The 26,911-nt window shown below is 41.9% G+C and overlaps 1 protein-coding gene across 3 annotated transcripts in view; it reads left to right on the top strand.

Annotated features, from left to right (window-relative positions):
* The window catches only part of pim3 (Pim-3 proto-oncogene, serine/threonine kinase), a 100,222-nt gene continuing 73,311 nt past the window's right edge, over positions 1–26,911 (top strand). The window contains exons 1-3 of one of the 3 annotated variants that reach the window (XM_061806930.1): positions 1–422; positions 581–628; positions 22,436–22,488. The gene's annotated coding sequence lies outside the window, so the exon portion shown is untranslated. Of the gene's footprint in view, positions 629–22,435; positions 22,489–26,911 lie in introns of all 3 variants that reach the window. The other 2 variants (XM_061806929.1, XM_061806931.1) reach the window with 2 other exon arrangements.

The following is a 26,911-nucleotide window of genomic DNA, read 5'->3' on the forward strand; positions in this document are numbered from 1 at the left end:
ACAGCACATGCACAGCGGGAGCTTTGCTCTACTGCACCATTTAAAAAAAGACGGGGGCGTCCAGTGCACACGCATAACTCTCGCCCCAAAAATGGATGCACGGTGGGAACTCCTCTTATGAACGTCTCTCGTAAAAATAAAAATGAAATAAAATTAAAAAACAGTTACGAAACGCCTCATCGGAAAAATATTGTCTCGTAGTTACGAAGCGAAATTCACGATAAGCAAAGAAAAAAAAATAGGGGTTGGATTCGAACAGTAAACATCCTGTATCGCGGTTAAGAGATGCTCTCCTATTGGCTAATGCGAAGCAGATTCCTGGCATCCCATTGGCTCGGAGGGACGCCGGTCTTTACCCGTCATCCTTTTCGTTTCCCTCTAACATTTGACTCACCGTGTTATGCTAGCGCTTTAACGCATCGGTAAAGTACAACTTTTTTTGCGAGATTTTCCCGTTTATTTTGCGCAAATTTGTTCATCTTATTCTTGCACTTTATACCTTATTCTTGTATTTTTTATATACTTTAGTGGAATTAAGTGGTGTGTGTGTGCATACATTCGTACATATGTTTTCTCGCAGGTGGCATTTTCTTCACTCACCTTCCCCCATCGTTGCTCAACGCCAAAGGTAAATGAACATAATTTTTTATTGTTCTTTACGTTATGTAATTTGAGTGCTTATTTTTGGTGTGTGGGGGGGGGGTTAGGAGGGATTACGCTATTTATTTGTAAAATTGAATTAAATTTACTAAAAAAAAATAAAAATCACGTGACAGAACGACAAAGATGACGATGTTCATCCGTCCATCCATTTTCCACACTGCTTGTCCTCACCAGGGTCACGGGCTTGTCGGGTCTTATCCCAGCTATATTTTGGAAAGAGATAGCGTAAACCCCGGATTTTTTGGCAAACAAGATGAGAGCGCATTGAAACAAACAACCAGTCACACGCATATTCACACCTGCCGGCAATTTAGAGGTTTTTTTTATTTTATTTTTTTATTAATTTAACATGCAGGTTTTTGGGGCATGAGCCACAATTGCGGATGAAGTTTCATCCGGTTATTCATACGCATAAACACATAAGGACAGCTGCAAGGGGTTGCTCGAGGCCACAACTCGCACCAGGATGCTCATACTTGACTCTTCGCTCTGGGTGCTTAAATACATCTACATTGTGTTTTAAAAAAATGTTTGAATAAGAGTAAATGTGTTTTGAGCTTGTGGGAGGGGTAAAACATTTTTTTTTTAAATTCCAAGGTCACAGATTTTCAAGTATAGCAGGTGGATCTGAACCGTATTCTCCCGGTAAACAGGGTTCATTGTTATCTCCTCTTGTTTGGATCGTCCGAAATGACAAGGTGAGACTTGTGAGCCTCTGATAGTAGTTTTGTATTCATAAGTGGGGGAAAAAAATAGTACACAGGAGAAATTTATAATCCCCCACCAAGTCCTGTTGTCGGTGGTATTAAAAAAAAAAAAAAAAAAGACACCGGCCAGTACAAGAGCTAAGCTGCTTAATATGAATTTGCGGGGATCAACATGAACGATTGCCCGAAAAGCATCTTCGGGAAAGTAAATGTACGGCACGATTGCCCGACCGGGCAAGTGGGAATTTTTTAACAGAAATATCGTAATTTCGCATTTATTAAAAAAATGATTGCGTCTGAGTCGATAGTTTTGATAATGCATGGCCGACATCGCGTGAAACAACCCGACAACAACAGCTTAACATACGAGTTTCTGATTCACTGGAGCTCGACTGAACAAGCCAATGAGCTGCCTTCTTCTATGATGTAATGGGTGCTTCATGATCTGAGGTAAGAAAGTCTGCCATAGTTATTATTTTTTTTAATACAAATAAGCGCTGTCATCGATGACAATATTTTGACATGACACAATTAATCATTAGTATGTATTGTGAGGAAATGGCGACACACAAATTGGAAAAACCGGCCGACATATTGCATCCGGTCAGCGTTGTAAACAAATCCACGTGTTTGGAATTACACACTGATTGGCAATTCGTAGTTCCTATTGGTGATAAGATGCTGTGCTAGATTTCCTGATCAATAAAAATATTATTCAGTATTTTATTCACTTGTCATTTGCTAAAAGTCATTATTTAGTCATTTTATCTGTCAATTATCATTGTGCCAACCTTTTGCAATATTTTTTTAAATTCACTAGTCATTTAAGTCATTATTTAGTATTTTAGTCATTTTATTTGTTAGTCGTTTATTATTGTGCCAAACCTTTACCAGATTTTTTTTAATTTAGTTATGTTTTTATTATTTTATTATTTTTTTGTCACATGGATGCAATAAACGATAACAAAACCTGTAATGTATTTTATATGACGTAGGGACAGTTGCTATAAAAGCATGTAATATTTGTTGAAAGCTATGGCAAGTGGGATTTCGAATGGGGCAAGTGAAACTTAAATTCACTTTCCAAAAAGGGCGAGCGGCTGCAAAAGTTAATGTTGAGCTGTGATCCGGTTGTTATTCCTCACCATTTCCTGAGTCACGTGTCCTACCTCGTTATAGGTCCGACGGGGCTAATAATAATAATTTGAGTAAAAATGGCATGCATCAGAGGGCGCCGTGATTTACAAGGCACCAGCCTCGATGGACAGAACCATTTCCAGTTTGGTTCCAACCATCCTGGCCATAATTATGTCCGCGTTTTTGTTTGTGCTACCCTGCCCACGACGTTCCATGAAAACCCAACGTGCAATATTTGCGTGGTATCATGCAGGCACTTGTTTTTGTGCTTGGCAGAGGTATTAGTGCTGATAAGACGTAAATGAACCCGATAGTGCCGCCGTCCAAGAACAATCTGGCCTCGCATCAAAAGGACGAGGATGATGTTACTGTTTAGGAACTGTCCGCCGTGCGGGCCTTTTTGTGATGACTTTGCCGAAAGCGGCCGATAAAAGCTTTTTATCCCGGCGTCCATTAACGTCGCGCTTGGCTTCGACACGCTAACCCTTGTCTCCTTTGATCGCCCCCCCCCAAAAAAAAAAAAGAAGAAAGAAAAATGAAGACATGTGCCGGCTCGTCTCTCAACCTTTTTTTTTTCAGCATTGACTGTTTTTCCCACATATGGCAAAAGTACAGATATCATGTAAAACAACACAGGTAAAAGTACAATTTTAACCTCTTAAAAGTAAAAAGTACAACACAGAAATGTACTAAAAATACACTTTTATTGTCAAATGTATACAGTATGCTTTTTGTGATCTTATTCCAGAGAACATAATGTGTGCAGATTGCTCGATTTCTAGCTAACATTAGCACTAACATTTGTAGGGAAACATGCCGGCGTTCTGTCGAAAAATCGAGTTAAGTACAGTCATAAAATACTTGTACTTTGTTACTTCCAACCGCAGGTTTTGCCTTACACTTCAGGCTTGGTCTCTCTCACAAGCTAATAATGGCTACCGCAACCACGGTCGTAAACGCATGCACACATCGTGTTTCGGAGCAGACCTGGCACATGTGAGCCAATATTCGATATTTATATCCAAACGGGGGCCATTTTCACAGCTGTACGTTACACGCATTTAATCTGTTCCTCAGGCTTTAGATTCTTGGCAGTATCCCACTAAAACAACACGAGGAGTCCCGGCAAGGAAGCGCTAAACTGCGCTTTTGCAAACCCGAGTGTATTTAAAGGGTCGGAAATGGTTCCTGTCGCAGGAAGTAGCGTTTTATAAACATTGGGATCTGGGCGGAAAATTGCAATTGTGCTGAAAATTGGTTGGAAACTGCTTGGAAAAGCGCAAGACATTGAACTTAATGCCGAAATACATCCTTGACAAAACCTTTGCTTCTCTTTTCATCTCCGCAGCTTCCCCCGTTCCGATAAACCTGCTTCAAATTTGACTCAACTATTTTTTTAACCATATGTTATGATTAATATGCGTTGCAGTGTTAAAACAGTAAAGATGCATTGCCAATTTTTGTGAATGTTTTACTGTCCTTAAAACAATGCTATACAAATGATGTAGCCCATCTGTTCATTGATTTATATTTAAAAAAAAAAAAAAAAATAAATAAATCAAACGTCACCCACCCATGTATTATACTGTCCTATCTATATGTGGCAATCACGGGCATTTTTTTCAGACAAAAACAGATTTAAAAAAAAAATGGACTTGGTTGTTTAATTTCACACTTGATGGCACTCCATAAATCCAACGATTTGTATACAAGCAATTAAAAAGTCAATTTTCCAATCTGCCCTCCCCCAAAAAAATTAAAAATAAAGATGTGCTATTCTCCCAAAATGACTTGACTGATGGATTATGTGACACTTGCGTGAATATGTTCCCATACTAGTCAAACATGTTTGCGGTGGGCAAAGAGCCTCTTTCAAGCTACCAGCGGCAAGTGGTCTAGTCCAGTCGTTTGTCACGGCCCGTGACTGCGGAGGCCACATCTGTCGGAGTCAGACAGTAGGGCCGATGAAAAATATGTCCAAATCCAGAGGCTTCAATGCGCAAATTGACCTCTAAAGCGGCCGGCCGAGTTACGACGGCGCTCCGGCTTCCCCTGTAATTTACCTTCGCCGTGCCGCATTCCACCGCAACACATGAAAGCTTTGGCCACAGCTGTTCCAAAACGGTGCGGGGAAATGAATCCCAGATGGTCGCCACATAAGAGACGACTTTTACAGTACAAGAGGGCCTGAGTCATATCCCCCGAGGTGGGAAGACTGCAGCAGCGAGGGCGGGCGTGGCTCTGCTGTTACTGTACGTCGACGCTGCCGGGCATTGTGGGAAATCGTGCAGGAAACGTCTTAATAGGCACTGCTCGCTGCGCGCGCTGCATCACGCGTCCTCGGTTATTGATCCGGCCTGCTCATGAATGATGCAAAGGTGACATATCAGTCTAGATTGCTGAGTTGTTTAAACAGCTTCATCCTGCTTTATATCAGCTGAGGTACACTCGGCGAGTTTTAATTCTATTTGGTACTCTAAAAGAAGACTTTTGTGGTGAATGCCAGGCTTTTTACCATCTGCGTCATTATACCATGCGTCAACATGACTGTGCACGTTCCCTGTGCTTGCGCATCTGGGCTGCTACACGTTGGATGTGCATTTGTAATTTCCATTAAATCACAATATTTAATGGCTCAATTAACAATTAAATCAATATATACTATAAGACAAACGTTTATATAGTTATGCTGTGCTTGTTGTACTCTTAAAATAGTAAATATTTAATGTAATGATATTTAATTAATGCAAAATATGACAAATTAAAACATTTTTGCAAGTCAATGTCAAGGTTCTTTTATTCACCCTCCTTCAATATGTGGAACATATGCAGAGGATTAAAATTACAGTACTCGCAGGCCGCGGCGGTACAAAGACTGTTCAAGTAACATTAATATAAAAAGCTAAATATAAAAGTTTGCTATATAGAGCTCTTGCACCTACGTCACAGAAATCATCTGACTGTCCATATTGCCGGTCAAATAAAGCATTATTCAATGCTAAGTCTGTTGAGACGAAACGAAAATATGTCTTATAGCACGACGCCAAGAGTTTTGTCCGATACCGTTAAATATTTAGAAGGTGATAATAAACCAAGGCACGTGGAAAAACTAGAGACACTTGGCATAAAGGATGCCTATTTAATGCTGAAGTCGATGTTTTCGGCAATTAGAAATTGGACTGTTAATTCGCTTCCGCTTGTCTTGGTGAGTAAGTTGTCGAGATTTACACAGAAGAGTTGGAAAGCGTATAAAAGTCTCGATGCATACAAATACTTCGTTGCAATAAATCTGCCATAGTGATGGGTTGATGGCTCGTGAACGCGGAAGCGTATTCGGCTACACGTGAGCCTTTGCCAGAATCCATCGATCTTTTCAGCTAGTATTCAATACAAATACCAATGTTTTACATAAATGACCCCTAGTTTTACACAAACTTGCATTCATTAACTATGATTGTGGGGGGGGAGACGACGGGTTGACGGCTCGTGAACGCGGAAGCGTATGCGGCTACACGTTAACCTTTGCTGGAATCCATTGATCTTTTTAGCTAGTATTCAATACAAATAACAATATTTAAATAAATGATGCCTGGTTTAACACAAACTCTACTTCATTAACTATGGAAAAAAAAGGAGGGAGTGGTCTCCACGGAACGTACACAGAAGCGATTGTGGCCACAAGTTAACCTCTCTACTGTGATAGATGGTTTCTTTTTTTTTTTTTAAATGCATGGCTCTTAAATGAGCCAACTTGACATTATAAATACTTCTTGATAATTTGAGATTGATAAGAATAATTCCTACCTGAACTGAAGCGATAGGTACACAGGAGTGTTTGTATTTTGGTTCCGCACCATACATCATGTTTAATTGCTGAAACCAGTTGATATTTTCTGGTCTTTTCAGCTGGTATTCCATAGAATGATCTCTTTGAATATCTGTCTCGTCTGTGGTGACAACCAACAGCACAACAGATCTCGGGCAATTTGGAAAATCTGCTCTGGTTCAACGGCTCCTGCGGTGCAGAGCAGCTACATTTGACCGGCAATATGGCGCCGTGCAAACTGTGACGTCATGTGCACATGGGCTATAGAGTAGAAAAACGATTATTTGAATGTGATGTGTGTGTTTGTGTGGAGGGGTCAGAGTTCAGATGGGTAGAAAACAGAAGCTGTAGAGGGGAGGCGTGAACAGAGTGTTCAGAATCCTGATAGCCTGGTGAGTAGTCGTAATCTTTGATTCAGTTAGTCCAGGCCCAGAGACTCTGGAGTCTCCTTCCTGACAGTAGCACACTGAAGAGGCTGTGTGATGGATGGGTGCCATCTGGTGCTAGAAATGTCCTCGACGGAGTGAAGAGAGGTTCTGATGATCTTATGAGCTGCTCTCAAGATGAAATGGAGAGTCTTGGGGCAGGATGCGTTGCAAGGTCCGTACCACGCAAAGATGCAGTTAGTCAGGATGCTCTCAAGGGTCCCGCTATAGAACGAGGACATGATGGAGGTCAGAGGTCTGGCCCTTCTCAGCTCGCACAGGAAATAGAGACGCTGGTGAGGTTTTTTTTGGCCACTGATAAATTGTTGCTGGTCCATGATCATAATTTAAAAGTATTTGAAATATATTTTGCCGTTGATGCTGACAGAAAATCTGATCGTGCAAACTAAAAGAAAATGGAGTGAAATGAATTATCATCCAATTTCTTTTTTAATTAATTTGGAGACAGTTGAATTCAATCTACAATAAAAGGCCGTAACGGCCCATATATTGTATGACTCATTTCAAAGACGATTTAACCTTTTGGTTGAGTTATCATTTAAAAAGGTTCACTAAACCTTCGATGGCGGACGGAACCACATCCCATCATGCAATGCTCAAAGACGGTGTTGTGGCTCCCCTCAGATGCATTCAAAATGTGTCCTCAGTTTTCAACTTTCACCTCCGAAAGCGGTGCGGCAAAACCGACGGCGGGAGACGTGCCGACAATAAGACGCCTCTCCTTCGTCTACGACAGCGAGGCGCTAGACAAAACTCGCATTCCTTGTTTTCCCCATCGGGCAAAGCGAGTGAAAAGTAACTTTACACTCACCGTGATGTCATCCCAAACACTGCAGTTCATTTGCATTTTCGGTGTTAGGGGGTGACAGCATCTTTTAAATGGGCTCCAAAAACGTTCCAACTTGGTCTTTTTTTCATAGTTTTTCTCCCCCTGTGTACCCACTTTCCTGTCCTTTCTCAGACAGTCTTAACTTTTATCTGCACTTGCCACACACACACACACAACACACACACACACCACACACACACACACACACACACCACACACACACACACACACACACACACAGAGTTTAGAGAAAGGGGCATCTGTGTAGTGCAGACAAAAGCTCCTCTCTCTGTAGAATGGTAAGGAGCTGAGTTTCCGGTCGGAGCTCACTGTGTCAGAGGGAAAAGGAAGGGCAGACGACCGGTTCAGAATACGATCTGTGCGTGTGTGTGTTTGTGTGAGTGTGAGATAATCTCTTCTGAAAACTTATATAAAGCTCTCGACACTGTTGAGCATTTATTACTGTTAAGTAAACTGCTCAAAATTAAATGTAACTGGTTCTGTGTCAATACATGAAACTAGGTGGTGTCCAGTTACCTGTTACCAAGGGTGTCCCACAGGGGTCAAATCTGGGCTCATTGCTTTTTTCGATTTATATTAACAATATTGTCTCTCCTGAGAATAACTGTCAATATCACCTTTTTACTCACGGCACCATTTTATATTTTATAGCTCACACTGTTCCACAAGTGCTCAAACTAGGAACAGTCCCTTAATCATTTTAAAGAACACCAGGATTCACTGAAGCTGGCCTTTAATATGTGCAAAAAAATATATTTCAGAATCAGAATCAGGTTTATTGGCCAAGTACGTAACAAAACACAAGAATTTGTTTCCTGTAGTTGGTGCCGCCCTAGTACGACATGCATGTTGAGTACAAAGAACAATAGACAGTCAGTTGACGGATTTTTTTTTTCTTATAAGAACTGACACTTGTGCAAAGTTATGATTCTAGAATTTATTGTTGTTAGTGGTGTTGCTTGTCAAAATATGTTGTTCTCCATTGCTGAAGCAACGAACCTTGATAATGTTTCATCTCCGTCTCCAAAATTGTGAATCAAAATACAGGATCTTCCTGGAATTGAGTTTGGCTAATTGATTGCGTCTTTCTTGCTTTACTTTTCTTTTTTCCCGTTTGTTTTTATGAGCTCGTCTTCACTGGAAATGGAGGGAAACCTTAGTTAACGCAGCATGGTTAAAATGTTTTTCAACATTTTTCCATTTTTTTCGTCTCATGGAATTTGTTTTCTCCGTTTCCCGTAATATTGACTAAATATGCCTTCATAGTTGAAATTGTGTACAAAAGAAATTACGACTACTGGAAAAAATTTCTGTTGGGCTTTCGCTTTCATTACGTGCGTATGTTTACATGTCAAGGATTACTGTGGTTAGATCCCTTATCATAATATGGATGCCATCACTGAAACATTTTCCTTCCGGCGTGTGTACTTGTGTGTATAAATGTGTGCGTAAGGGCATTGAGTTTGTGTCAGCCCGGTGTGAACCAGTGCCACCCCAACCCCCCTCCCCCTCCTCCCTGAGGCACAAAGAGACTGATGGGAGCGAGCTTGGCATCCTTTACACTTCCTTCTTCTCGTCCTCACTTCCCCCCTCTGTGGTGTTCTACTTTTTAACTCTTGCATCACGACCTCAAGAGCTTCATCGTTGGAAGTTACGTCACCCACTTGTTACATTAATACTACAGGAGGACGTGACGTGCAAAAGACTGTTGTGATACCGTCTCGGACGCGACATGAACACAGCAAACCGAATACATGTAATGAAACTGACAAAATAACGCGATCCATGACCTTTATTTGTGATGTCTAAAATAATAATTACAACATAAATGAAAAAAAAAAACTTTATTTTGAACTTGATACCAATCAGCTGAAATTAGATCATTCCCATATAAATTATATGTGGACCAAATTAATACATATTGGTAAATGGACTACCGACAGAGGGGAACTGATTATAAGCCTCACCCAGTGCATTTGTAAAGGAAATACCATTTGGTACATACACAACCAAGTCCCACATTGAAACCCACGTTGAAACACAAGGTATTTACAAAGGAAGAGTGTACACATAAAGAGTTTTCAAACTTTTAATAACTTCCCTTATCTTAACAGAGCAACAACATGGTAGCAGGAACTGGGCTGGTAAAAGAACAAAACAAAACAAAACATACCAGTAAAAAAAATACCCACCCGCGGCAGCTACACGGTAGCAACACAGTAGGACAGCACTAACAGGGCCGGTTAAAAAAACCCCCAAAAAAACAACATACCTAAATCACCGAGACACAGCAGTAGCAAATCAGCGACAGGCTAGCATGGTGCTAACAGGGCCGGTTTAAAAAAAACATCAACAAAAAAAAAAAACAAACCAAAAACATACCGGTAAAAGTCACTTCCTCGGCACATATATTCCACCGGTCTCACTCTTACCTTTTACGCTCGACTGCCCCCTTGCAGCCATTACAAAAAATGCACAAATTAGCCGCAGGGTTGAAAGTGTGTGGGGAAAAAGTTGCATTTTATAGGCCGGAAATTATGGTAATATGTTTGTGTACTCACGATGTATTTAGCCTTCTGCAGTTTCTTTTCCTCCCATTTAGGCTACTGAAGTATCATGAGTCTGTCAGTTCCCAAATAGTTTGCGTGTATTCAAACCACAAACAAAGACTGTGTGTTCCTGGTGTGAGTTATGTTTTCCTTTTCAGATAATGTTCAAATATACTTTATTTGAAGTGATGTAATATACAGTGATAAAACAGATTAATAATGTTTGTATGTGAGACAATCATGCATTTACTGTAAATTTCCTAAATATTCATCGATTGTTTTCCTTTTGGGTTAAATTAAGTCAGATAATGAACAAATATGTTCCATTTGGACAAAATAAATGTGCCTTCATCATGTATTCGTCTTTTCAGCTCAGTTCCTCTAGTCCGTGTCCCCCTTAAGGCCACTTAACTGTCGTGCTTATTCAAGCCATGAGAGATATGTCTCCATTTTTATGCCTTGAAAGCACATTTACTACTTGTAAATATTGGCTTTTGTCCTGGTGTGAGCCACACCCACTACTAGAGCAAGATAGCCCATGCGATTTTGTTCCAAATAGGAGTGGCCTTATTTCTTAGCGACATTTTAAAGGTACACATTATGCTTTTTTTTTTTTTTTAAATTTAAATCTCCTGAATGTCTAACATGAAATCAGACTGAACTAGGATTGCCCAAATTATTTCCATTTGCTATGTTGCAGAATTCTGTGAGAAACAACAATACAAAAAAAAAAAAAACCAAACCAAAACAATACAGTCAGGCTCTTCATGCCAGTTGGCCTCAATCAGTCGTTGTAATATAAGATTCACATTTGCGCTGGCGGGAAATGTTTCAATATTGTTTGGAGACGAGATCAAAAATGAAGTGTGTGTCTTTATCAACGTCGCGTATTCGTGTGTTCTGTCCACATAGAGGAAATGATTACAAGCGTGTGTGTTTGTGTGTACACACGTGTGGCGTTTTTTATGATGCAGGAGTCCTGCCCTTATTGCTCACCGTGTTATTAGAACATGCTGCTGAGGTGTGTTTGTTGGTTTATTGGCATACACGCAGACCCACAAAGCTGTAAAGCCCACTCTTACAAATTGCCTACTCAAGTAATGTTCTCTTGGTTCTGAATTATGTAATTGCGATTGTAAAAGTATCCGTATCAGTCACGTACTGTAAATAGAGTATGAGCAGAGGTAAATTTGCAGGTCCTTCCGAAGTACGTGCTTGGGCCTTTCAGTAGTATGTATGTGTGTGAGCGTTTTTGTTGTGAATGTGTGTAGGTGACCATGTTTCAGTACTGCGCGTGGGTGTATAACTTTTCAATATCGAGTGGGAGAGCATTTCAGTAATCTGTGTGAGAGTGTAGCGTGGGTGAGTGAACACATTTTTAGCAGTCTTTGAGAAAGCATTTCAAAAATGTGTTGATTGGGCATTATTTCGGTAGTGTGCGTTAGAACATTTCAGTAATGTACCTGAGAGTTTTCCGGAGTGAGTACGATGTTTCCGGTAGTGCATGTGAGACAGGACTGGAGAATATTTCAGTAGGGTATCTGTTTCAGTAGTATGCAAGATCCTTTCAGTAGTTTGAGTCCTATTTGCAGCCCACACCTGCAGCACATTTTCTTGCAAACTCCGTGCTAAAGTTTTGTTATCGTGGTTTGAAATTGTTCAAACGCGTTTCAGTGACAGCTTCTTTTGAGTTGCACGGCGTCCGTGGAGGTGGAAACGAAAGGCTGGGACAGGTGGCGCGTTAAAGCGATGCTAATTTGTTTGGGATTGACATTGATTGAGGTGACCCCCCCCCTGGGGGGAGCTGTGAGGACATACGCTCAATCGGCCAAAACGCCGCAGTCGTCTCGCATTTTATGCCGACCTGCCGCTTCCGTACGCCTAACACGCCTCAGCCGTGAAGATAATTACACTTATCTCCCGGACTTTTACGACCTCGCTTAACCTCCGCGGGGGGAGGCCGTTTTGCATGCGCGCCATTCATCTTGGCACATGCTTTGCTTGAAGACGCTTCGAAGGAAATGCACAACACTCCGCTTCTCGAGAATTAACTCAAGAGATTGCTGGGCTAAACAACAACATGGGATTGTATTATTTTCGCTTTATACTGATATAATGCCAGTAATAAAAAGAATAAAACACCTTGGTGGAACATTTGGCTCAACGGTTTCAGTCAGAAGCTTTTCAACTATATTAGTGTGTCTTATAAAATTTTTGTTCAATTTGAATAACAGCTGCAAAAGAGTTTTTTTTTTATTTTTGTCATAGCTAAAAATGGTGATTGGCTTCACAAATAAAGCTAGATTTTTACAAACATCTAAATACTGTATGATCTCAAAGTGCTTTTGACACTATCAGTGTCTCAGAGATTGTGGAAAAATTACACTATTTAAATTTCAGAAGATCAAAAAAAACATTTAAAAAAATAATCTGTAGAATTGTTACATTTTTTTTCTCTAAATTGTTCACATTTGTCATTTGGTCATACTGTAAACGATGTGCAGTATATATAATGCAACAAACATTTTTGTGACTCATTTACATTTCATAATCTTTTGTTCTCAGTTTATCTTGTGTAAAAAATCAGTATGTGGTCAATTGTAAATTAATCATCCCCCCTTTTCCCTAACACTGTCTAAATGCATTTTTTTTTTAAGCTGAAAATGACAATTGATCGGTGATGTCTATTCAAGAACCTCAGTCTTAAATTGCATGTGTATTTCCGCTTGTCAGCTTGCTGCATTTAGTTCCTAAATATGGAAAATTGAGATGACTTGTGCTTCTTTCAAGATGACTTTATAAAAGACGCCCCCACTAAATTATGGCTTGTTATTGTCCCTTAAAATTGCTCACATAAATTACTTTATGCTTATTTCTTGTTTAATATTGACTGGTGAGTTTGACATTTTTTTTTTTTTTGTTTATGAGTCATTCAGATCTCAAAAGGGTCCTAAATATTTGGATTGAAATACCCAAGATATAATGTTGTATACTAGTTTTAGTCCAAGATGCTTTTGTGGATTTTCTTACTCACACAGCCAAAAACATGCATGTTAAGTTTGTTGAAAACGAAATTGTCCATACCACACAGAAGAGTGTTGCTAACAATCCTGCCTAAATTGAATGATTTACAAAAATTGCAAGGCATTCAAAACAAATCGTAAAAAATCAAAACTTTCTATTTGCGCTTGAAGACTGTGAGAGTGTCAGCTGAATGCACTCAAACCATTCCCCAGGTCCAATGTGCATCTAATCCCACTTCTATGATCTAGAAAAAGGGGTGGTACTTTTGTCGAGCAACTTCCTTATGCCTACACATAACTAGTAGATGTTTGAGCCGGGAAAGCCGCCTAAAGCCTCTGGTGCCTGGAATACATCGTTGTGGGGCTTTTCCAGGCCGGGACAACGAGGCGCGCTAAGGCAGCCACGCCAGCGTGAAACCGCAGTCTGCACGTCGGCCGTTCCATCACATTATTTCTCCACCCCGACGGACGATAACAAGGCGCTTTAAAGTGGCCACGCGGTTTCTGTCAAGTTAGATATCGTGACGTGCACACGCTCACGGTTGACAACGAGGCACTCTAACGCATCTATGCTAGCGGACTATCTGAAGGGAAGATTTTCCACTTACGATGTCGGTCTAGTTTGGGATTTCATTAGTTGTGCAGGTGTAATTTTGTAGTTGCCAGTGGTATAGAGCTCGTGCATGTGACGTCACCATTTTCACGCCGCCATATTGCCGGTCAAAAAGAGCTGCTCGACAGTGTGGGGGACATTGAACCGGAGCAGAATATTCACAATGCCAGAGACTTGTTGTGCTCTTGGTTGTTACAACAGCCAAGACAGATATTCAAAGAGATCATTCTATAGAATACCATTTTAAAATTAAAATTTAGATTTCAGCAATTAAACGTGATGGATGGTGCCCAACCAAATACACACGACTGTAGTGATCGCTTCACTTCAGGTCGGAATTAATTTTCTCAATCTCAAATTCCCAAGAAATATTGATAATGCCAAGTTGGCTCATTTGAGAACCAACAAAAAAAACCATCTACAATGTACACGAACCGTGTTGCAGCTACACGTTAATCTTTGGTCAACCTCTCCCCGACAGACTTTTTTTTTTTTTCCAATATGCATTGTTCTCAAATGACTCCAATGCGTATTTAAAAAAAAAAAAAAAAAGAAAAGAAACCGTCTGTCACACAGGGGTTTACCGATGTTCAACGTGTGGCCGCAACACGCTTCGTGTACGTAGGAACCGACTTGAGGCCAATCATAAATAATGAATGCGAGTTTGTGTCAAACTCGGGGTCGTTTATTTAAATATTGGTATTTGAATTGAAAAAATCGGAGTGTCTCCATCACTATGTGGGATTTATTCTTGATTGAGAACAGATCCAGCAGCGAAGTATTTGTATTCGTCCAGACTTTTCTACGCTTTCAAATTATTCCGCGTAAATCTCCATGACTTACTCACCAGATACGTGTGTAGATCCGGTTGTCCAAGACAAGCGGAAGCGGGTTGGTAGTCCAATTTCTTATCAGCGAAAACATTGACTTCGGCATTAAATATGGGTCTTGTATGAGAAGTGTCTCATTTTTCCACGTACCTTCATCTATTATCATTTTCTAAATGTTTAACGGTATGGGACAAAACTCTGGGCGTCGTGCTGTAAGACGTATTTTCGCGTCGTCTCCAACCGACTTAGCATTGAAGAATGGTTTGACACTTCCGGCCAGTGACGTGATTTGATGACGTAGTTGCACGAGCTCTATACTCATTGTCTTCAAACATCTGGTTGCGGTTTAAAAGTTCGGTTTCATCAGCATTTGAAGAAATACAGTTAGAACTAAGCTCTGCCTCCTCCTCTTAGGGTTTGTGGACTATTGACGCGTTAATTTATTTATTTTTGCATTGCGCCTGTTGAGGCAAGATAAAGTCAATGCTGATGTAAACGTCGTGCTCCTCGCGGACGGAAACGGCAACTCTGATGCAACCTGCGCTGCTATGTTGTCCCCCCCCCCCATCTGTCTGCACCGCCCCCCCCCCCCAAAAAAAAAAAAAACACACAGCACGGCCGAGACTTTGTAAAGTCTGTCATGTGTTTGTTTAAAATATCGGATGAAGAAACGTGGTTGTCATTGTACACAAGGCCCTGGAGACGAGTTTAAAACCCTGCTGGTTTATTCCCAATCCATGCCATGCATCAGTTGAATCCAGTACATTACATTAACTCTCTCAACTATAAACAGAAAACAAACCCCCCCTCCCTTCCCCCACTTTTTCTTTGCCATTGAGTCCTCTCCCTGTCGCGGTTGTGTATTAACTGGCTTAGTGAGGGTCACAAAGCCACAAAGATTTAAAAAAAAAAAAAAAAAAAAGTCCTGACGTTAAATGTGATAAGATGAAACAGCGCTGGCACCCCACCCCCTCTTCTTTCCCCCAAGGGAAAACTGGGCAATGTCTGCATCAAGTCAAATGGGATTCAGTGTAATAAAACCAGTTAATGTCAGTACTCATAAACATACAGATAATTTTACCGTTACTGCCTTTTAGTCTTTTTTTTTTTCCAGTGTAGTTTTATAATAAAGAATAAATGGATTACTTCATGTTGTTTGGGGGGGCAACACAATGTAATCTGGTCTTGTGAAAATCAAACCATTAATTAGCCCAATTTGATGCTACGAGCGCGAAGTACAAGTCGCCCCGCGCTAATTGTTACTGGCGGTTCATTAAATGCATTTGCACAATAAAACACGCGGGTGGAAGCATTCCTCGGAGAATGCTAATAAAGAGAATTCATTACGAGAAACAATAGCAAGGTTGTAATTAGCTTGATACACGACCCTCACGTCGAGGTTGTTCTACTCTATATAAATGAACTGTGGATTTTTTTTTTATTCTGTAAACAAATGTACAGTATCATGAAAACATATTTGGCCCCTTCTGAAGTTCTTACACTTTCCCATTGTTTCCCCACTTTTATGTTAAAGATCTTGAAATAAATGTAAATTTCAGACAATGTTAAGACAGTTAAACAAAATATTATATATTCAGGAACAAAAATATTTGGAGCTACCTAAACGAATAATATCCCTCTGGTGTTAAATCATTTTATTAATTTAGGTTATTCACATTTTTTGGGGTTCATTTTCACTATTGACACCCAAGCGTGATTACCTCCAGAACTGTTCAACCGAGAAATTTCTCCGAGTAAATAGAGCATGTGTGACACAATGAAGATGGCCAGAAGAACTTAAAATCTTGCAAAGAAAGTGCTACGATGTAAAGAAATTCAAGAACAGGCGAGATAAGCAATTGAAATCTTTCAGTATGGGAAAGGTTACAAAGTCAATTATAAAGCTTTAGGACTGCAGGGTACCACGGTGAGAGGCATTTTCCTCAAATGGAGAAAACCTGGAACAATGGTGAACCTTCCTAGGAGTGGCTGGCCTACATATAAATAACCTTAAGAACCTTAACAACTCATCCAGGAGGTCACAAAAGAGCCCAGGACATCTAATTTCAGGTCTCCCTATCCGTTTTTAGTGTCTACCAATACCATAAGGGTCTTTGATTTTTTTTTTTTTTTTCTCCCTATTGTGATGCATTATATGGGTCCATTTCATAATCACATGCTGTCGGCATTCGTGATACTTGTCGAAGGGATGAATAAATAGGGAAAAAAAAGTTTGGGTTTATGTGTAAGGTTGTATGTAGAATAAGTAATTGGAAAGGCTAGTTATTGTCAATGTTCAATCAAACGTATTATAGACTGTAAATTAATGTATCACGCTGTGAATGGCATTTATTGTGCTGACAAACACAATATGAGAGAATTGAATTTTAAATGTATAGATTAGAAAAAAATAACATCTAGGTAAGGTTTTGATCGGAGGTCTTTTAAAACCATTTGCCCCTCTAAATCCATACTGGGGCCTTTGCCGACATCTGCTAGCGTCAGGCTTGACATGGAAAAGACACATTACATACATGTAAAAGCGCACACGTGTGCACGTTGGAGACTTTCAGCATACAGCGAACCACATGGTTGAAAAACCATTAAGCCGCTCATTAGAGAGCCAGTCGCAGATGGTGCTCTGCTTTACACCGCGCTAGAAAATATCTACAGAAAGCTCACCCCCCCCCCCCCCACACCCCCAACAACCGGTAAGAATGACTGCTGCAATAAGCACAGGTGACGACCTGTTATTCTCACGCGCACACTTCACATCCTCCAACAAGTCAGCCGCTTTGATAGTAAGAATGTTACAGGTACGGCTATAAATTGTAAAGAAGAGCCGCGTGTTTGACTCCCGCAGTGATTCGGAATCATATGCCATCGCAGATGCTTGAGCTGGCGAATCTAATCAACAATTTGCAAGCTTTCCTGTCCAGTGGTCACTCGCTATATCGCGGTTCATCGTTCGCATTGTGGAATTATTATTTTTCCTCATTCCACATTATACTAAATGTAAGAACACCTTCTAGTGTGTGTGTTTCTTTCGGCTTGTCCCTTTCGGGGTCGCCACAGCGTGTCATCTCAGATGAACGCATATACATGTTTGGCACAATTTTTACGCCGGATGCCCATCCTGACGCAACCCTTCTCAGGGAGTGGAGGCCCCAGTGGGATACGAACCCACAACCTCCGGTTTACCAAACCAGTGCTCTAACCACTGAGCTACGGGGGCCTCCGTAAGAACACCTTCTAGTGACGGTTGACAATACCATTGCAACGAAGATCCGACCCGCCCGCAAAAGCCGAACATCTGTGATATTCTGTAGCAAGACCATGTACAGTAACTGTAAATACAATACTTTGTTCATGTGACAGCGAGACTAGATATGTCTATCATCACCTGTACTTGCATTTTGTCTCTTCATTCTCCTTATACGTTTGTGATCGATACATCTTTGCGTCTGTTTCTCAGCTTCTTTCGCTGCCTCTGACAGCTGCTTTTCTCCCCCCGACCGTCCCACCTGGGCGCATTCGTATCTGCAGCTGGCCTTGGGGGGTGGGGTTGGGGTAGCCAGAAGCGTTATCAGCCTGATGCCGCCTCACCCTGCGTGTCTTGTCTTGATAGGATCTAATTCACTATTGATCAAAGTGTCAGTCAGAATACAGTATACCTGCTCATGCAGAGAGCGGGCTGACATGCAGCGTCTGGTTTCTGGACACGAGCGCGGGTGCCAGACAGAATATATACTCGTAAACTATACATTTGCAGTATAGCAGTGAGTTGTTCATCCGTTGCGTGCTTAGTTAAGATTAGGCTACTGATTTCCATGAAATGATTTGTATTGGTCGTATTTCATATCCCCGGCTGACACCTCGCATACCTTTTGTCAAATCTTAATGCACACAAATTTTACCTGTAACAATGTTCTTTTTGTGAAGTATACCACCTCAGTGACAAGGAATTTGACCCCTAAAGGTAAAACAAGTTTCATAAGTAATAAACTGTGTAATCCACACATCTGCTTGAAAATGCTGACAGAGTTGACACTCCCCTCCCACACCTCACCCAGTCTCTGCATACGTTTCTAAACTTTACGTGAGCAGGAGCTGAAGTAAAGGCACTCCCTTTAACTTTTTGACAGTTGGCTGACTTCACACAGACCCTCCAAAAAAATTGTCAAAACATGTCGACTGTTTGGACCTGTCACGAACCTCCGGTACGGGGTTGGACCCAAATGCAGGACTTTAAGACAGAGGCATAATGTTCAATGTAGTTTATTCCATAAACTGGGTCATACACGGTGTAGCAGTCCGACAAGGCAGAGCTACAGAAACGCTAGGCTCGGCGGAATCCAAAAGACACGCAGCAAGGGTGACTATGGGGCAAACTAACAACTCAACAGGATCAAACAAAAGGGCACAGAATCGCTGTGACTAGGGTTACTCTAACTTACGCGTAGAGCGGAGAGTCCCACAGGCAGTGAGTGCAACTCACTGACACAAGGCAACAAACTGGCAAATGCCAGTGACAAAAACTCCAACTTAAATGCTCGTCTAATTACAGTCCCAATGTGAAACAGCTCTGAGCGATGACAGGTGTCGCCGCCCAGAGCAGTGGTGTGGCCACGCCCCTCTTGGCAGTGGCCAAGCCTTGCACATGACAAGACCCAATGAAGGCATCATGTTTGTATTTACTTTTTACCCAAAACAGAGAGCAGAGCCTTTAAAATCTCAGCACCTTTGGTGCACCTGTAATGCACTTTTTCAAAACATGAGTATGTTGAAAGGCAATGAAGGCATAAGGCATTTATTGTGGGCCTTTATGATAATATTTGATGTTTCATATTACCAAAGATATCAAAAGCTGTAACTGAAGTACACACACCCCTTAAAAAACTCACTGCCTCCCCTCCCAGTTCACATAGGTATTTGACATCTGAAGCCGTCAATGGCAGTGAATGTTTTCAAAGATATCAAAACATAATGTATTCAAGATCATCTTTATTTGACCATTATCCTTAGTTTGTTTCCATATTAGATTGAGAACAAAAGCAGAAGTGCATTTTGGGTAGACTAATTTTTTTTTTTTTTTTAACCAAAGAAATTGCATGGTGTCACCTGGTCTGCCAGCTGACAGTTGCCACAGCTGTTTTGCATTAGGCACTGTAATTCGACTAGTATTTAGTTGGAGTTTTTGTCACTGGCATTTGCCAGTTCGTTGCCTTGTGTCAGTGGGTTGCGTTCACTGCCAGTTGCATTCTCCACAACTGAGAGTGAGTGTAGTGTTGAGGTATCCTCGTCACAGCGATTCTTTGCCCTTTTGTTAATTACGTCCCATCAGACCTTGTTTTACGTCTTTTGGACCCTGCTTAGCCTAGCGTATCTGTACCCCTGCCTTGTTTTGGACTGCTTTTTTTAATCGACCAGTTTTTTTATTTTTTTTTAATAAAACTACATCAAACATTATGCCTCTGCCCGAGAGTCCTGAAATCTGGTTCCAGCCCCGTGCCTCCTGCCCCTGACAATTGGGGGGTCGCGGAATCACACTTGGCGGGGTGTGCATACGTACATCATCAGGCCCCGTAGCTCAGTGGTTAGAGCACTGGTTTGGTTAACCAGGGGTTGTGGGTTCGTATCCCGCTGGGGCCTCCACTCCCTGAGAAAGGATGCGTCAGGGAGGGGATCCGGTGTAAAAATTGTGCCAAACATCTGAGATGACACGCTGTGGCGACCCCGAAAGGGACAAGCCGAAAGAAACACACACACACATACTTACATCATCACGAGCACAGGGCTACAACGGGACATGGTGCCACTTTTTAGATACATCTCTGTCTTATGGCTGGATTTTCCATCAATTCAGATCCTCACTGATGTATCTCCTGTGAGACCCCCGACGGACGAGCATGGTTCCCCATTTACCATCCATCAAGACCCCCCACTCTCACATTTAGCATACAATGAAACAGACAATGGCTTGTTCTTCCCACCTTGCGCTTTACAGAATGTAAATCAGCGAAATCACATTCATATGCACATCATAATGTATTAGGCGCTCCCATTTCCATTCAGATATGCATTTTGACGCCACCGTATTGTGCTACGCGCGGATTATTGTAACACACCGCGTGGGTTAAATGGGCTTTTTCCTCCGGAATGGTGTGCTCTCGTGTGGGTTGGGGGAAATTTTTTTTTTTTTTTTTTTTTTTTTTTGCTGGGCCCAGGGAAGTCTCTGAAAGAGTTTAGCCGGGAATGAATGCAAATTGGAGAAGCTACAATGCGGGCGTAATGAGCTTTATTGTGGTAAATGTTATTCCGGCACATTAGAGGGAGACGGGATGGGATTGAAGCCGGACCGCGGTAGTGTTTGTCCCAACCTGGGTCGTAGCTTGCTCGCTTATCAAAGTGCATTTTTGGCTGCCGTCTGAAGGATGCCAGAGTTCTTTTTTTTTTTCTTCTTTTTAGTTATTTATTATCCTCCAAAGCGACAGCTGACTCATCATCATCATCATCATCATCATCATCATCATGCAAAGCGATGAATACAAAATGTGGGCCTCCCTCAACCTCCAGTGAATTAATGGCTGCCGGGAGAGTGGCGAGAAAGCTTTGCAATCAATAAACAAGACCAACCGATGCATCTCGGAGAAAAAAATACGACACATCGGCCATCAGTGCATGTGTGAATGTCAACGTTATATACAGTACTTTGCGACTCGGGGGGTGGGGTGGGGGGGTACTTCACTTAGCGTCATGCTAACAGCAATGGCAAATGATTACCTGCTCTTTTGTTTTTCCTGCCGTCTCCTCGTTTATTGCGTCTCGGTAAAGTGCCGCGTTGGCAGGATTAATTAGTCAACACGGTGCTAAGTGGAAAATCCTTTGCAGCAACAGATACGGTTCGGTTGCAGTGACTGATGGGGCCAGAATCTCATGCGTGCCCGTTAATGGAACTCCGAGAAGATACCGGATCAGGCCTTCTTGGGAAAGATCACAACTTTTTTCTTAGAATGCTGACTTTGTTTGCATTTTAGTTACAGCTCGCTTAAGTATCTTAATGCGGTATAAAATGCCAGAGGAAGCCAATCCAGCCATCTTGAGGAAAGTGGTTCTCACACTTTGGTCCCTGGAGTCATGGCTCGGTTGTCTGGAAAATCATTTCCAATAAAACAGGTTGCAGTTTATTTGGGATTAGGATTCTTAGAGTGGGGGTCCTCCGAAAAAATGTATCCAGGACTCCAAAATTATGAGAACCGCAAGATTGGATGTGTCTGGTACTACAGTTGTCCATAAGTGCGAGAGTTTTGAATACTCTTAGAATTGTAGCCATCTCCAATTCTTTAAAAAACAAAATAGACTTGGCTCGAAGTAAAGGTAGATAATGTCTGTTAATGCCAACGCAAACTCACTTTTTTATGATCATCCACCAATATGTAGCAATATAATATGGAAAATGAATGAATGGACGAATGGATGGATGGATAATCACATAAAATCATTATAAAGGACATTCTTTTTAATATTAAGTGAAAAAACAACTAATCGTGATTTAACCTCTACTGACTGACCCTGCTATTAGATTAAAAATCTAAAATCAAGGCAAAATATGCTTGATATTTATGGGCTTAGGTCTTCTTACTGTCCAGTTCGGTGTAGGTAGTATAATAGTTTTTGAGGTGTTTTAGTTTTGGCAAGTCAAATTTTCACGATCTACTAGCTCAAACTTGGCAATATTTTCCTCAATTAATCGCTGTACTTTTATAAATTTTTTTTTTTTTTTTAATACAGTTTTTGGTGCATCCTCCTGCATTGGAGCGACACTACTGAGGGGCCTTATTGTTGTAAGTACGGTGCACTACTTTACACTTGTAAATTACTGCAGAGTCATAACTGATCCTCAACAAAAAAAGCCAATTTCGAAATTATTCACAATTTTTCCTGTATTGTTTTGTTGTGGGACTCTTAGAGGAGGGAGTGTCCTCATTTCCTGCTCCCCCTCTTGGAGCACTCGGACAGGGGATATCCTGCTCCATCGACGCACACACGTGTTTACACGGAATGTGGAAGCGTGTTTACATTTCCACCCGGCACCACAGCGATCGGAAGGCCACCCGTGGCCTCGGTTTTTAAACGTGCACACGTACACACTTGGCTGCTGCTTGGCAATGCTTGGAGGTGTGTCTCATTTACCTATAACAATATAACAATGTGACATAAATCTTCTCACTAGCGTATACTTTTTCCCAAATTAATTGGAAATTGCATTCGGTTTAGAGCAGGGGTGTCAAAAATCTCGTGTCGCGGGCCACATTGTAGTTACGTTTTCCCTCAGAGGGTCGTTATGACTGTGAAACCAAATATTTACCGTAATATCTGGCCTATAAGCTTTCAACCCTGCGGTTTATGCGGTGATGTGGCTAATTTATGCATTTTTCTAACGCCCGCAAGGGGACACTCAAGCGGATAAGGTAAGAGTGAGACCGGTGGAATATATGTGCCGAAGAAGTCACTTTTACCGGTCTGGCCCTGTTAGCGCTGCGCTAGCATGTTACTGCCGCGTCTCAGTGATTATTACCGGTATGTTTTATTTTTATTTTTTTTAACCAGCCTTGTTAGCGCGGCACTAGCGTTAGCGTTAATCTCTCTGTGTACCATCTTTGTAAATATCTCGTATTTCAATGTAGGTTTCAATGTGGGCACTTGCGACTTTTACACAGCTGCGGCGTATCGATGTACCAAATGGTATTTCCTTTACAAATGTACTGGGTTAGGCTAATAACCAGGTGCGAGCTGTACGCTGGGAATTACGGTAATCGCCTCATCATATTTACATCAGTTTATGAACTAGTTTTGGAATAAAAAATCAAATCTAATGCATTTTTCAACTATTATTCATGTTTTGTAACATCATGTAATATCCCAATGTCATCATTAATGGTGTATGACAATTTGAAATTTCAGAATCATGGAGGTTGACACACTTGATTTGCCTTTGCGGGCCACATGAAATCGTGTGGCGGGCTGCATCTTGCCCCCGGGCCTCGAGTTTGACACCCGTGGTTTAGAGGATCAACTGTGGTTTTACTGTCGACCAATCGGGAACTTTCCATTGGGTTTTTGAGTAGAGTTAGTTGGGCATTGTGGAAGTCTTTGCTGCTTTAATTTTTACTGGAAAATTTTGTTTGTGCTGTTGACTGAACCTTGAATCTTTTTCTTATCTTCTTCTTATATTGATGAGAGCCACCTTAAATGTCAAACTTTTGACAGAAAATGGTGGCTTGTGCTGTGCGACCCCTCCGTGTTGAACAATAACAGCATTCCAAAATACTACACCCCCTAAAACTGACTCAAAAATCGGGAAACTCCACTGAACCTCTGTCCTTGCTATTATTAGCTTTATGTTATGTGTGTAGCTGTTATAGCTCGTGCCACCACACCAACACGTCCCACAGTGGAAACTGAAGCCAGATCAGTTTTTTTTTTTTTTGTCAAGTACAACATATCAAACCACTCAAGTCTGCATTGGCCACCAAAGGTTGCTTATTGGTAGCTCATGACACTTGTATTAGTCTCAAAATAACATGAGTGGCTTAATATAGGATTTAATCGACTGGATCTCATGCAAAATAGAGCTTTGTTTGTTCCCTCCGCCCCCCCCACCCCCAAAAAAAAAGGTGGATTCCCTGCAATGAGGACAGACTCTCACTGTTTCCGAATGGAAATTCTTAATGATGACCACGTTGGGGTTATACAAGCACATTGACAGCAAATCGAGTTGAGTTAATTGTGCATATGTCTGCCGGGGCTGAGTGAAGCCAAAACGATTGGGGGGGGGGATAGTTTTATTTATTTATTTGTGTTCCTCCATTGAGATATGGTTTTCATTTTTGTGTGACCCCCTCCAGTATGTGTGTGTGTGTAGATGTGTGGCTGACTTTAATTCAGGTCATGTTGTTATATTCCAGTCAGGATCTCTTGACCTTGCCCCCGTCAAAGTGACCGTCACCCGGCTTCCCCAATTCTCCCTTTTTGTGTATATGTGTGTGTGTGTGTGTTTTGAAGTCCTTGACCACATTTTTTTTTAAACGTGTTTGGCAAAACTGCTCCGGCGGGGTTTATGTGCCTGATAACCTTGAACCTTCATCCCTTTCATGTGCCTCCATCTCCAAACAGTGAGAAATAAAAGGCAAACAGAGCACCCATGTGTTCTTTTTTTCCTCCTTCTGTTATTTGCCATTTATTGTTTATTCAGGCCCGAACGGGCTCCTGTGTGATGACCTCAACACACACAAACATCAACACGCTTCCCACAAGTCACGTTTGCTTTTTACACCAAAGCGGCATAACAAGTCATTTTCCCAGCGTAAACACGTTCGCATAATCCCATTACATGTTGCGTTACATGACCCGGACAACATGTATCCACAAACAGCGCCGGCTTTCCTCCAATAACACACGGGGGGTCGGTTATTGTTATGAAGACGCAAGCCGCGGTGAACTCTGTGAACTAGAAAAACAATCGGCTCAGACTTCCTGCCGGCTTCCTCTGTAGTGGGGTAGCCCCCCGTTTACCACTCTCACTCACACACAAACACAAACAAAAGTGTCTTCCTGCCTTCCTGTTTTCAAATGTATTTTGGTCACGCGGCAGACAGGAAGGGGTAGCCCCTTGGAGTATTTTCAGGAAGGTGGGGAAGAATTCCTGAATCTGTCACAATATAAGAACGTCCATATTTGAAGTGAAGGGATTACTTGTAAGCGCGCACACAAACACACACGAACGCGCGCTCGTAGTAATGGTTCCGACAAACACAGACGCTTTTCTTTGTGTTGTTGAGTGCGGCGTCCTTGTCAACCAATCCTTCAATTGTTATTTTAAGACGCGGGTTTATTATTAGAATCGTAGCTTAGCAGCGGAGGTGGAGTCGTCACGTACGGTAAAACGGGGAAATTTCCGTTCTCGGAATTGGACAAAACACAATTGACGGTCGGGGAAATCAGGCGTCACGTGACCTCATGGAAATGTGAAGACTGTATTAATGTGGGTTTGTTATAATTTAGAACTGGTATCATCTTCCCTGGCGGCACGGTGGCCTAACAGTTCTGAGGACCCGGGTTCAGTTCCTGCCCTCCCTGTGTGGAGCTTGCATGTTCTCCCTGTGCCTGCGTGGGTTTCCTCCGGGCACTCCGCTTTCCTCCCACATCCCAAAAACATGCAGCATTAATTGGACACTAAATTGTCCCTAGGTGTGATTGTGAGTGTGGCTGTTTATCTCGATGTGCCCTGCGATTGGCAGACAACCAGTTCAGGGTGTACCCCGCCTCCTGCCCGTTGACTGCTGGCATAGGCTCCAGCACTCCCGTGACCCTTGTGAGGATACCCAGCAATTCCATTGAAATCCATTCTTAATGTTTTGTGCCAGAAAATCTTCCCCTTGTCATTTGCCCGGTGTACTATCGCGGTGGACTTTTCAGATTAAGTGCGACACATTTTGTTGGGAATGACAGCACTCCTTGGGTGGCATAATCCGTGGTCTAGGATTTGGCGTCAGAGAAGCCATACCGTACCAAAATGAAAAAGATAGCATGTTTTATTTTTTTGGGATATCGTACATGAACATGAAACTTCTGACGTGGTGTAATACCTCGGCAAAGACCAATAAGATAGCGCCTTGCAATGGCACCTCAGCTAGCTTGGTTGTTGTTGTCAAGGTTTATTTGCATGCACAATCCAATATTTACTAAAACCATCCATTATCTACCGCTTTTCCGGGTCGGGTTGCGGGGGAAGTAGCTCCAGCAGGGATACCCAGACTTCTCTTTCCCCAGCCACTTCTTCCAGCCCTTCCAGAGGTATCCTGAGGCGTTCCCAAGATAGCCGAGAGACATAGTCTCTTCACTGTTTCCTGGGTCATGCCCGGAATACCTCACCAGGGAGGCGTCCACGAGGCACTCGAATCAGATGCCCCTGCAACCTCATCTGGCTCCTGTCAACGCGGAGAAGTAGCGGCTCGACACTGAGCCCCATTCCGGATGACCAAGCTTCTCACCCTATCTCTCTGGAAGAGGCCGGGATCTTGTTCTTTCGGTCATGACCCGCAGCTCATGTCCATAGGTAGTTTACTAAAACCTTAGAGCATAAAGCTCCATAACGCTGGTGTAATTTTGACATACAAACCTCATCTAGCTAGCTAGCTACATAACATTATGTTGCTTGTCTCGACTCTGGAGCACCCAAGTGTTCTGACCAAGAACCGGCAGAAT

Source organism: Syngnathoides biaculeatus, chromosome 20 (genome assembly GCF_019802595.1).
Source record: "Syngnathoides biaculeatus isolate LvHL_M chromosome 20, ASM1980259v1, whole genome shotgun sequence".
In the NCBI taxonomy this organism is placed as follows: domain Eukaryota; kingdom Metazoa; phylum Chordata; class Actinopteri; order Syngnathiformes; family Syngnathidae; genus Syngnathoides; species Syngnathoides biaculeatus.